This window comes from Dermochelys coriacea, chromosome 2 (genome assembly GCF_009764565.3).
Source record: "Dermochelys coriacea isolate rDerCor1 chromosome 2, rDerCor1.pri.v4, whole genome shotgun sequence".
Classification (NCBI taxonomy): Eukaryota; Metazoa; Chordata; order Testudines; family Dermochelyidae; genus Dermochelys; species Dermochelys coriacea.
In genome coordinates, this window is record NC_050069.1 from 136,835,551 (window position 1) to 136,849,343 (window position 13,793).

The following is a 13,793-nucleotide window of genomic DNA, read 5'->3' on the forward strand; positions in this document are numbered from 1 at the left end:
TTGAAGGTATACATTGTCACCAAATGTGAAATAGTTATGGGTCAGGACAAAGTCACAAAGTTCTGCCACCAGGTTAGCCGTGACAGTATCGGGGATACTGTTCCTGACGGCTTGTAGTCCATCTTTGTGTGGAATGTTGGTGTAGAGGGCTTCTACATCCATAGTGGCTAGGATGGTGTTTTTAGGAAGATCACCAATGGACTGTAGTTTCCTCAGGAAATCGGTGGTGTCTCGAAGATAGCTGGGAGTGCTGGTAACGAAGGGCCTGAGGAGGGAGTCTACATAGCCAGACAATCCTGCTGTCAGGGTGCCAATGCCTGAGATGATGGGGCGTCCAGGATTTCCAGGTTTATGGATCTTGGGTAGCAGATAGAATACCCCAGGTCCTGGCTCCAGGGGTGTGTCTGTGCGGAGTTGTTCTTGTGCTTTTTCAGGGAGTTTCTTGAGCAAATGCTGTAGTTTCTTTTGGTAACTCTCAGTGGGATCAGAGGGTAATGGCTTGTAGAAAGTGGTGTTGGAGAGCTGCCTAGTAGCCTCTTGTTCATACTCTGACCTATTCATGATGACGACAGCACCTCCTTTGTCAGCCTTTTTGATTATGATGTCAGAGTTGTTTCTGAGGCTGTGGATGGCACTGTGTTCTGCATGGCTGAGGTTATGGGGTAAGCGATGCTGCTTTTCCACAATTTCAGCTCGTGCACGTCGGCGGAAGCAGTCTATGTAGAAATCCAGGCTGCTGTTTCGACCTTCAGGAGGAGTCCACCTAGAATCCTTCTTTTTGTAGTGTTGGCAGGAAGGTCTCTGTGGGTTAATATGTTGGTCAGAGGTGTGTTGGAAATATTCCTTGAGTCTGAGACGTCGAAAATAGGATTCTAGGTCACCACAGAACTGTATCATGTTCGTGGGGGTGGAGGGGCAAAAGGAGAGGCCCCGAGATAGGACAGATTCTTCCGCTGGGCTAAGAGTATAGTTGGATAGATTAACAATATTGCTGGGTGGGTTACGGGAACCATTGTTGTGGCCCCTTGTGGCATATAGTAGTTTAGATAGCTTAGTGTCCTTTTTCTTTTGTAGAGAATCAAAGTGTGTTTTTTAAATGGCTTGTCTAGTTTTTGTAAAGTCCAGCCACGAGGAAGTTTGTGTGGAAGGTTGGTTCTTTATGAGAGTATCCAGTTTTGAGAGCTCATTCTTAATCTTTCCCTGTTTGCTGTAGAGGATGTTGATCAGGTGGTTCCGCAGTTTCCTTGAGAGTGTGTGGCACAAGCTGTCAGCATAGTCTGTGTGGTATGTAGATTGTGCATCATCAAGGATCTACAACCTATCCTGAAGGACGAGCCATCGCTCTCTCAGATCTTGGGAGACAAACCAGTCCTTGCTTACAGACAGCCCCCCAATCTGAAGCAAATACTCACCAGCAACCACACACCACACAACAGAACCACTAACCCAGGAACCTATCCTTGCAACAAAGCCCGTTGCCAACTCTGTCCACATATCTATTCAGGGGATACCATCATAGGGCCTAATCACATCAGCCACACTATCAGAGGCTCCTTCACCTGCGCATCTACCAATGTGATATATGCCATCATGTGCCAGCAATGCCCCTCTGCCATGTACATTGGCCAAACTGGACAGTCTCTACGTAAAAGAATGAATGGACACAAATCAGACGTCAAGAATTATAACATTCAAAAACCAGTTGGAGAACACTTCAATCTCTCTGGTCACTCGATCACAGACCTAAGAGTGGCTATACTTCAACAAAAAAGCTTCAAAAACAGACTCCAACGAGAGACTGCTGAATTGGAATTAATTTGCAAACTGGATACAATTAACTTAGGCTTGAATAGAGACTGGGAATGGATGAGTCATTACACAAAGTAAAACTATTTCCCCATGGTATTTCTCCCTCCCACCCCACCCCCCACTGTTCCTCTGATATTCTTGTTAACTGCTGGAATTAGCCTACCTGCTTGTCACCATGAAAGGTTTTCCTCCTTCCCCCCCCTGCTGTTGGTGATGGCTTATCTTAAGTGATCACTCTCCTTACAGTGTGTATGATAAACCCATTGTTTCATGTTCTCTGTGTGTGTGTATATAAATCTCTACTCTGTTTTTTCCACCAAATGCATCCGATGAAGTGAGCTGTAGCTCACGAAAGCTTATGCTCTAATAAATTTGTTAGTCTCTAAGGTGCCACAAGTACTCCTTTTCTTTTTGAGAATACAGACTAACACGGCTGCTACTCTGAAACCTATGGCCAATTTGTTACTAAAGAGAAATTTCAGAGTAGCAGCCGTGTTAGTCTGTATTCGCAAAAAGAAAAGGAGTACTTGTGGCACCTTAGAGACTAACAAATTTATTAGAGCATAAGCTTTCGTGAGAAGTGAGCTGTAGCTCACGAAAGCTTATGCTCTAATAAATTTGTTAGTCTCTAAGGTGCCACAAGTACTCCTTTTCTTTTTAAAGAGAAATTGACACACTTAGTGATTTTTTTTAAAGGTAAATGATTAATGAAAAAAAATTCCTCACTATTTTCCATAGAGATTAATCACTGTGCAAAATAAAGTAGGTATACTGCACATACAGAAATAGGGAGGGGCAAACTGGTGGAGATTTTTAATGTTCCTTTAAAAAGTGTCTGTTGAATGATTTTAATTATAATGTTACACTTCAAATTCATGGCTTTTTTTACTTTCCATAATTCATCAATGAATTTATGAGTAGGTTTTAAAAAAGGCATGATGACTTAAAATGGTGGAACAGCACATTCCAAGTACCAGGGATATATGTAATTCATAGAAGCCTGGCTTCTAATAATGTCACAGACCCAGCCCTCATGTTCAATCTTGAACGAAAGGGTTTCTCAAACTTTTTTTCATGGTGTGGACTACATCTTAATAGTGTCTCAGCAGCATCCCCCGACCCCTTGAGTACATAACATTCCTGCATCACAGTAATGGCTTATTTGGAAAGTCATTCCTAGGAAAATGTGGGCATTGCTGTGGTAGAGTGAACACATTCATGCCCATATCTTTGTACATCCCCTTGAAGTACTTGCATACCATTACTGGATTCCCTTTTCTAGTTGTCTTTTCCTTGGCTGACTAGGTTAAGGTCACAAAATCATTTCTTGTTTGACCTTTCTTCCACCCCCTCAATCATTTCCTGTTGTCTGTATTACTTCCAGAAGTTGGATATAGTTTTTGCACTTCATACCCAGAACTGCGTATGTTATTTCATGGGAGGCCTGGCAAATGGAAGGCTTCAGATGGTACTATCCGTGAGTGGTGTTTTTTAAAGAACTGAATGTTGGTCTGCTTTCAAGTGAAATCAGTGGAACTTTACCATTGACTCAGAGGGAGTAAAGTTAGGCCAACAATGAGCATGTTTGAAAATCCCGTCTATTGTGTCCTTTGAGTTCTAAATAGAAGTGAGTCAGAAAGCTGAGGCCTGGGGCCATCTCGTGCCCACTTCTCTTGCAAGCTTTGATAAAATCAGGGCAGATTATTCACTGTTTTAATCTCACCTGTCTTCATTCCCTGTCCCTTCTCTTGCTAATGATAGGTTTCAGAGTAGCAGCACTGTTAGTCTGTATCCGCAAAAAGAAAAGGAGTACTTGTGGCACCTTAGAGACTAACAAATTTATTTGAGCATAAGCTTTCGTGAGCTACAGCTCACTTCATCGGATGCATGTAGTGGAAAATACCGTGGGGAGATTTATATACATAGAGAATATGAAACAATGGGTGTTACCGTACACACTGTAAGGAGAGGTTTCAGAGTAGCAGCCGTGTTAGTCTGTATTCGCAAAAAGAAAAGGAGTACTTGTGGCACCTTAGAGACTAACAAATTTATTTGAGCATAAGCTTTCGTGAGTGAGCTGTAGCTCACGAAAGCTTATGCTCAAATAAATTTGTTAGTCTCTAAGGTGCCACAAGTACTCCTTTTCTTTTCACTGTAAGGAGAGTGATCAGGTAAGGTGAGCTATTACCAGCAGGAGAGCAGGGGAGGGGGGGATGGACCTTTTGTAGTGAAAACTTTTTGTAGTGATTGAAGTGTTCTTCAATCTCTTTGGTGACTCGATTACAGACCTAAAAGTGGCAATTCTTCAACAAAAAAAACTTCAAAAACAGACTCCAAGGAGAGACTGCTGAATTGGAATTAATTTGGAAACTGGATACAATTAACTTAGGCTTGAATAAAGACTGGGAGTGGATGGGTCATTACACAAAGTAAAACTATTTCCCTATGTCTGTTCCTCCCCTCCCACCCTCCACTGTTCCTCAGATGTTCTTGTCAACTGCTGGAAATGGCCCACCTTGATTATCACTACAAAAGATCCCCCCCCCCCCCGCGCTTTCCTGCTGGTAATAGCTCACCTTACCTGATCACTCTCCTTACAGAGTGTATGGTAACACCCATTGTTTCATGTTCTCTGTGTATATAAATCTCCCCACTGTATTTTCTATTGAATGTATCTGATGAAGTGAGCTGTAGCTCACGAAAGCTTATGCTCAAATAAATTTGTTAGTCTCTAAGGTGCCACAAGTACTCCTTTCCTCTTGCTAATGTTAACATTTATCTAATGATCCCTGCTCATCCATGTATCTTAACATTCATTATTTTTAGGTGAAAGAGAAGTCTGATATAGGGTCCTGTATTTACCTGCTTCCAGTCATATTTTTTCCCCTTCTCCAAGTTTGGCACTAAGCCAATTTTCCTCCTGTCTTCAAGTATATGTGCGCTGTTTTTATCAATCTAATGGTATCTGGGGATTTGGCAGTTCCCTTCTAAATTCCTTTTGAACCGTGAAGTGTTCATGCTTGTTTTTCTTTCACACTTTTGTTCCCTCCTGACCATAGTTTAGAAATACCCTTCTCCTCACTATTGTCTTGGCAATAGTCACCTCTCTCTTTGCTTTATCTATGGTGTGTTTACCTCTGTAGCCTAGTCATTAAGCATTTCTGAGGTGTCTCTGTCCTCATCCAGTGGGGTACCCTTTACTCTTTTAGGGGGACCTGTTTTCTTCTTGTGTATTTTCAGAGCAATTGTTTCCTTTCCAGTTATTCCACAGTCTGTTCCCTTCTATTTTAACCTCTAACTGATTTTCTTGCAAGATTGAACCTTCTGATTGTATTCTAGTTTTGCTGCCTCTCCCCCCTGCATGGTAATTTTCAGACCTCTTACTTTTATTTTGCATAAGCTCTCTTCCTTGGGATTTAATTCATAACCTCCCTATGCATTCAGCATGTACAAATGATCTTCCTGGTATATTTATATCTTGAGAGGAAAGCATTTTTGCTGAGTCCTCATTTAGTGCTGTCTTAAATGTTGTTCCAACCTTCCTGTTTGTTTTGTGTGACCCTCCGATACCGCTGCCAGTTCACAGAGGTTGCCAGGTTCTGTATTCTGCCAAAGTTTGATCTTTTAAAGTACAGAAATCTGCTTGCTCATCTTCTCTTAATGTGTTTGCATCGGTTCTGTAACCTGTCATGGTGTTGTGGTCACCCCATCCCGAGGGGTTTCCTGTGGTACAGTATCTCACACTGTGACCTTCTAATTAGTCCTTGCAAGGTTTCAGGTTGTTTTGTTTTTTTCACCGTGGTTGTAATCCTTTATTTATTATTATGCTAATAGTGTTTGTGCTTAACTATTCAGGAACTTCCTGCTCACCTCGGTGACCTGCCTAGATTCTGAGCAAATATGAAGGAAATTGAAATCCCCTAAAAATAAATTCCTCCTTTTAAAAGTGATTTTGTCTATTTCCTTGGCTAGTGCTTGCTCCCTTTACATGACCCATACCTACAGGAAGCTGACTGCACACATATTTTTTTTTTGTTTTTTGGCTTCTTAATCCTTCTCAACAGAACCCATTTTGTTTTAATTTCATCTCCTTCGTCTTTGATATCCTCTGTTCAAGTTGCTCATTTCTCTCATATAATGCTGTCACGCTTCAGTCATTTCCTACCCCTTCCTCCCCTCTTCTTTTTGTCTGTTCCCTGCCCATGATGTTCTTCCTTCTGTCCTGTTCCTTTTGCTTTCCCACCATACGTCTTGTATTTACTTATTAACTTATTAATAAATTTGATCTGTTTGATATTGTGATACAGCTTAAAGCCAGAGGGAACCGCCAGATCATCTAGTCTGACCTCCTGTATGTCACAGGCCACCAACACCACCCAGTCAGTGCCTGCACACTAAACCCAAAAACCAAAATTAGACCAAAGTTTTACAGCCCACAGGAGACTAGACTATTATGTGCCACAGGCAGAAAATAGGAGGTACCGAGGTGCACCAGTGCCCAAGGCCCCAGCAATGGCAAGGAAATTATCCCTGGCTCTGTTTCCAGATTCTGTTCTTTTGTGTGATTTAGTCTTAAGCAGTAGTGAGCTGGTGCCGGTTCGCACCGGTTCACTGGAACCTGTTGCGGAACAACCAGTTCTAAGAGGGCTTGTAAACTTAACAACTGGCCTAAAGTGGCGCCTTAGGTGCCGACTCCATGGGTGCTCCAGGGCTGGAGCACCCACAGGGAAAATTTGGTGGGTGCAGAGCACCCACCGGCAGCTCCCCTCCCCACCTCCAGCTCCAGGTCACCTCAGCTCCGCTCCACCTCTTCCCCCGCCCCTGAGTTACGCTACGCCTTGGTGTGCTTCTCCACCCCCCCACCCCCCTCCGGCTTCCCGCGAATCAGCTGTTTGCGCGGGAAGCTGGGGCGGGCCGAAAAGCAAGCCGTGGCTTCCCACTCAGGCCCAGGGAGGTGGAGTGGAGGTGAGCTGGGGCAGGGAGGGGCGCAAGGAGGGCCGCCCGCGCCGCAGCAGGTAACCCGGGGGTGGAGGGATGCAGAGGAACTGCTCCCTGCCCCCGCTCACCTCCGCCTCCCTGGGCCTGAGCGGGAAGCCGCCGCCTGCTTCTCAGCCCTCCCCGGCTTCCCTCACAAACAGCTGATTCGTGGGAAGCCAGGGGGAGGGGGCAGAGAAGCAGAGTGGGGCAGCGCATTCAGGGGAGGAGATGGAGGCGGAGCGGAGGTGAGGTGAGCTGGGGCCGGGCGCGGGGCGGGGAGCTGCCGGTGGGTGCTCTGCACCCACCAAATTTTCCCTGAATGCTCCAGCCCTGGAGCACCCAGGGAGTTGGCGCCTAAGATGCTACTTTTGATGTGATCAGTGGGGGAACGGCTGCTCCCCCTGCTCCCCCTCAGCTTCGCTACCCCACCCCTAGGAGCCAGAGGGACCTGCCGGATGCTTCCCGGGAGCCGCCCCAGGTAAGCGCTGCCACGATTCCCCATCTCGCCCCCCGGTAGGTCCCTGTGGTTCTTAGGGACGGGGCAGGGTGGGCACCCACTACGGTGGCCCACAAGACCCTCCTGCCCAGTTTCGGAGGCAGTCAGGGGACAGGGGAGGGGGGTGGATGGGGCAAAGGTCCCTGGGAGGGAGGGGTGCATCAAGGAACGCAGGGGGTTGGATGGGGCAGGAGTCGCGGGGGCAGGCCACAACCCCCTCATGGGGCGAGGAGGGACCGGTTATTAAGATTTTGGCAGCTCATCACTGGTCTTAGCGACTCTAAAAACGTTTGCAGACCAAAAATTTGTTGTGACTTCATTTACTTTTCTCTGACTCAGCTTTCCCCTACCCATTTCATGGTTCAGATAACTAATTTTTTCCCACCCACCACTGCCTAGTTTAATTCCCTTACCCTCCTATTTAGCCATTCCAAACAACTTCAGCTTTTCCTGATCAAGTGCTTTTCTTGTCTTCTATATCCAACAGTTCTCCCTGCAGAACACTCTCCAGGGCCTCCAGAAGTTGAATCTTCATTTGTCCTCCGTTAACCATGCATCTTCTGGATCAGCCTGGGTCTTTGTGAATGTGCCTGCAGTACTGAGAGGTTTTGAAAGTCTGCCACTTTTGTTAGATTTGTAAAGTTTTCTGAATTCTTCCTTCTTTTCCCCACTGTTTATTCCAATATGAATAATAGCTAGTGGTGGTTCTCATACTTTCTGCTACAAACCTGCATTCCATCCATGTGATTTTTAACTGGCTTCCCAAAAGGCTTATTCTTCTGATAATGATCCTGAATACTGAATTTCTTCAGCGTTGCAACCTGTTTCTGCCTTCCGTTCAGTCTGTAACTGATCTTGGGGTATGTCTACACTACGAAATTAGGTCAAATTTATAGAAATCAGTTTTGTAGAAAGCGTTTTTATACAGTCGATTGTGTGTGTCCCCACACACATGCTCTAAGTGCACGTAGTCGGCGGAGTGTGTCCATAGTATCGAGGCAACGGTTGACTTCCAGAGCGTTGCACTGTGGGTAGCTATCCCACAGTTCCCGCAGTTTCTGCTGCCCATTTGAATTCTGGGTAGAAATCCCAGTGCCTGATGGGGCTAAACATTGTCGCGGGTGGTTCTGGGTACATATCGTCAGGCCCCCCTTCCCTCCCTCCTTCCGTGAAAGCAAGGGCAGACAGTCGTTTTGTGCCTTTATTCTTGAGTTACCTGTGCAGATGCCATACCATGGCAAGCATGGAGCCCGCTCAGCTAACCGTCACTGTATGTCTCCTGGGTGCTGGCAGACGCAGTACTGCATTGCTACATAGCAGCAGTTTATTGCCTTTTGGCAGCAGACAGTGCAGTATGACTGGTAGCCATCGTCGACGTAGTCCTGGGTGCTCTTTTAACCGACCTCGATGAGGACAGGAGCACCTGGGCAAACATGGGAGTGACTCAGCCAGGTCATTTCCCTTTTACGTTTCGTCTCATGGCGATTGATCAGCAGCTGATTTTAATCAGAAGCCAGCAGAAGATGATGTCAGCAATCATACTGCACCGTCTTCTGCCAAGTACCCAGGAGATGATGATGGCTAGCGGTTGTACTGCACTGTCTGCTGCCAGGAAGATGTATAAAGATAGATGAAGTGGCTCAAAACAAGAAATAGACCAGATTTGTTTTGTGTTAATTTTCTCCTCCCTCGCTCTGTGAAATCAACGGCCTGCTAAACCCAGTTTTGAGTTCTATTCTTGAGGTTTTGAGTTCTATCCTTGAAGGGGCCATTCAGTTTCTCGCAAAGCCACCTCCTTTGTTAATTTTAATTCCCTGTAAGCCAACCCTGTAAGCCATGTCATCGGTCGCCCCTCCTTTCATCAGGGCAACGGCAGACGATTGTTCCGCGCCTTTTTTTCTGTGCAGACGCCATACCACGGCAAGCATGGAGCCCACTTTGAAAACCAGTTTCATGATTGGCCAGGCTACGGTGTGAAAGTTCTCTTTGTTTCTCCTTGATGAACCCCCCTCTGCCCCTTGGTTCACTCTACTTCCCTGTAAGCTAACCACCCTCCCCACCTCCCTTTGATCACCGCTTGCAGAGGCAATAAAGTCATTGTTGCTTCACATTCATGCATTCTTTATTAATTCATCACACAAATATGGGGATAACTACCAAGGTAGTCCAGGAGGAGTGGTGGAGGAGAGAAACCCCAGGAGAGGTGGTGGAGGAGGAAAGGACAAGGCCACACAGCATTTTAAAAGTTTAAAACTTATTGAATGCCAGCCTTCTGTTGCTTGGGCAGTCCTCTGGGGTGGAGTGGCTGGGTGGCCGGAGGCCCCCCCACCGCGTTCTTGGGTGTCTGGGTGAGGAGGCTATGGAACTTGGGGAGGAGGGCGGTTGGTTACACAGAGGCTGTAGCGGCGGTCTGTGCTCCTGCTGCCTTTCCAGTAGCTCAACCATACGCTGGAGCATATTAGTTTGATCCTCCAGCAGCCTCAGCATTGAATCCTGCCTCCTTTCATCACACTGCCGCCACCTTTCAGCTTCAGCCCTCTCTTCAGACCACCACCTCTCCTCCTGGTCATTTTGTGCTTTCCTGCACTCTGACATTGTCTGTCTCCATGCCTTCATTTGTGCCCTGTCAGTGTGGGAGGACAGCATGAGCTCAGAAAACATTTCATCGCGAGTGCGTTTTTTTCGCCTTTTAATCTTGGCTAGCTTCTGGGAAGGAGAAGATCCTGTGTTCCTTGAAACACATGCAGCTGGTGGAAAAAAAAAAAAGGGATAGTGGTATTTAAAAAGACACATTTTATAGAATAATGGGTATACTCTTTCACGGTAAACCTTGCTGTTAACATTACATACATGTGCTTTCGTTCCAAGGTCGTATTTTGCCTCCCCCCATCGCGTGGCTAGCCCCTTCTCCTCGTCCTCCCCCTTCCCCGTGGCTAACAGCAGGAAACATTTCTGTTCAGCCATATGCAAACAGCCCAGCAGGAATGGGCACCTCTGAATGTCCCCTTAAGAAAAGCACCCTATTTCAACCAGGTGACCATGAATGATATCACTCTCCTGAGGATAACACAGAGAGATAAAGAACAGATGTTGTTTGAACACCAGCAAACATACACTGCAATGCTTTGTTCTACAATGATTCCCGAGTACGTGGTACTGGCCTGGAGTGGTAAAGTGTCCTATTATGGTGGATGGAATAAGGCTGCCCTCCCGAGAAACCTTTTGGAAAGGCTTTGGGAGTATATCCAGGAGAGCCGCAAATGCCAAAGCAAATTAATCATTAAACATGCTTGCTTTTAAACCATATATAGTATTTTAAAAGGTACACTCACCAGAGGTCCCTTCTCTGCCTGGCGGGTCCAGGAGGCAGCCTTGGGTGGGTTCGGGGATACTGGCTCCAGGTCCAGGGTGAGAAACAGCTCCTGGCTGTCAGGAAAACTGGTTTCTCCATTTGCTTGCTGTGAGCTATCTACAACCTCCTCCTCATCATCTTCCTCGTCCCCAAAACCTGCTTCTGTGTTGCCTCCATCTCCACTGAAGAAGTCAAACAACATGGCTGGGGTAGTGGTGGCTGAACCCCCTAAAATAGCATGCAGCTCCTCATAGAAGCGGCATGGGGGCTCTGACCCGGAGCAGCCGTTCGCCTCTCTGGTTTTCTGGTAGGCTTGCCTCAGCTCCTTAAGTTTCATGCGGCACTGCTTCGGGTCCCTGTTATGGCCTCTGTCCTTCATGCCCTGGGAGATTTTGACAAATGTTTTGGCATTTTGAAAACTGGAACGTAGTTCTGATAGCACGGATTCCTCTCCCCATACAGCGATCAGATCCCGTACCTCCCGTTCGGTCCATGCTGGAGCTGTTTTGCGATTCTGGGACTCCATCATGGTCACCTCTGCTGATGAGCTCTGCATGGTCTCCTGCAGCTTGCCACGCTGGCCAAACAGGAAATTGAAATTCAAAAGTTCACGGGCCTTTTCCTATCTACCTGGCCAGTGCATCTGAGTTGAGAGTGCTGTCCAGAGCGGTCACAATGGAGCACTCAGGGATAGCTCACGGAGGCCAATACCATCTAATTGTGTCCCCAGTACCCCAAATTCGACCCAGCAAGACGGATTTCAGCGCAATCCCCTTGTCGGGGGTGGAGTAATGAAATCGATTTTAAGAGCCCTTTAAGTAAAAAAAAAAAAAAAAAAAGGGCTTAATCATGTGGACTGGTGCAGGGTTAAATCGATTTAACACTGCTAAATTTGACCTCAACTTCTAGTGTAGACCAGGACTTGGTATCCTTCCTCCCTCTTTCTGTTGCAACGGTGACATGGTTTTCGCTGTTTTGCTATGTCTAGTAATGGCAGGCCTCTGTTTTTACAGAGTGGCTTCCTATAATTCTGAACATTACTGCACCTGGTCAGCTCCTCATTAGAAGAAATATGTTCAGTGTTTTGCTCTGAAAATATTGGGGTTTTAGAAGCTTTTCTTTTCCTGAGAAGACCTGGCATCTTGCACCATATTGTTCTAACATGCAATTTGTAGCCCACAAAGGCAACTCTGAAATGTTCACAACTAGTTAGACTGCCAGTTATCACAATTCTTAAGTCAGAAGAAAGCTTTATAAATATTATTTCAGAAGGCTTTGGAAGATTTTTTTCATGTAACACGTTATTAAAATCTCTGCATTACCCCAGTGTTTGGATTTCTCAGTTTTTAAGGGTGATTACGTTACTGGTGAATAAGGTTGCCAAGTAGAGTTGGTAATATACATAAAAAAGCAACTCCTACAGAAATTATTTTTATGATATATTCAGTGCCTATAGAGGTTAGCTGCCAGGAATGTGAATTAAAAAAGAAACAGGAAACTGAATTCCAAAGATATTTGATATCCTTGGTAATGATCAGGGCCGTCCTTAGGCATACACAACATATGCAGCTGCGTAGGGCACCTGAAAATTTGGGGCACCACTGGGTGTAAGGGCACGGCTACACTTGCAGATGTAGAGCGCTTTGAGTTAAACCAGCCTTTGTACAGCGCAGTAGGGAAAGCACTGCAGTCTGTCCACACTGATAGCTTCAAGCACACTGATATGGCCACATTTGCAGCACTTGCAGTGGCATTGGGCATGGGTGCGGTGCATTATGGGCAGCTATCCCAGAATGCAAGTGACTGCAACGTGCTTTTCAAATGGGGTGGGATGGGGTGAAATGTGACAGGGAGTGTGTTGTATGTATGTGGGAGGAGAGAGAGTGGGTTTTTGGGGGGCTGAGAGCATGTCAGCATGCTGTCTTGTAAGTTCAGACAGCAGCAGACCCCCCTCCCCCCCGCCTCTCTCTCTCTCTTTCTCTCGCTATCTCTCTCTCTCTCTCTCTCTCTCTTTCACACACAGACAGCATTCCACACTAATGGTTGCTTTGTCTCAGAGCAGATAAGCATCTGGCTGTCAGAAATGGAGCTTTCAAAGGGCATATCCGCATTCTTACAGTGATTCAAAAACAATGACAAGAGTGGGCACTTGACTTAAGGGGATTATGAGACGTTTCCGGAGGCTGATCAGAGAGCAGTAATGCAACACCTTGTCCACACTGGTTCTGCAGTGCTCCAGCGGGGGTACAGCAAACGTTATTCCACTTGCCGAGGTGGAGTACCAGCAGCGCTGTAGCTGCGGAGTCAGAGCGCTCTACGTGCCTTGCTAGTGTGGATGGCTAATGAGCTAGTGCGCCCAGGGCTCCTTTATTGTGCTGTAACTCGCAAGTGTAGCCAAGCCCTTAGTGTCCACCTTCCCGGCTTTCCTATCCCTGTTTTGACCCTTCCTGCAGGCTCCCACATCTGGCTGCTGCAACCTGTTGACTCTTTCTGGGAAGGGGATCTAGTAGTTAAAAGTGAAAAAGTGTTCCAGCCTGCCAGACCTATTAGCACAACATTGAAACTGTTAAAGAGCCATTCAAGGGGTAATGAAGCCATTTAACAGGCATTTGCCAAACCCCAGGTATATACTGTCAGTTTCTGAATTTACTGACAAAAACAGTTGTGCCCATAACAGTTGAACAGTAAATATTTCTGTAATATTTACTCAGAACATGTGTCTACAGGACCTTCGTTTAATATTTGCTTTAAAAATATTTCATTAGTGATTTGGTGAAGATTATAAAATCACATCTCTAAACAATCCTTGCATAGATTTTTAGATGCACAATCATCTTTAGCCTTAAATGCTTGGATCTTCAGACATATAGTTTTTAAAATAAATCCATACAAGGTGATTTACTTGGATCCTGTATGTAAATATCTTCCAAGCAGATCTTTAGAATAACTGTATGGAAAATGCATGAACTCATTTAATGAGTAAATACTCTAATTGTGTTTCGTCCAATGCATTTTGATCAGAGTCTGACACCTGCTTTTGAAAGGCTGTACTGCATAGTACTTAACCTGCAGATTAATGTTGGATTAATGACCTAATGTGTCATTGATCCTGATTGTAGAGTACAATGGAAAGATTTAAATGAGCATTGGACCAAGCCC

General features: G+C 45.8%; 1 protein-coding gene across 2 annotated transcripts in view; it reads left to right on the top strand.

The window, feature by feature from the left end:
* Nucleotides 1-13,793, top strand: part of MYO10 (myosin X) — a 280,919-nt gene that overhangs the window by 109,327 nt on the left and 157,799 nt on the right. The gene's annotated exons all lie outside the window — the stretch shown is intronic.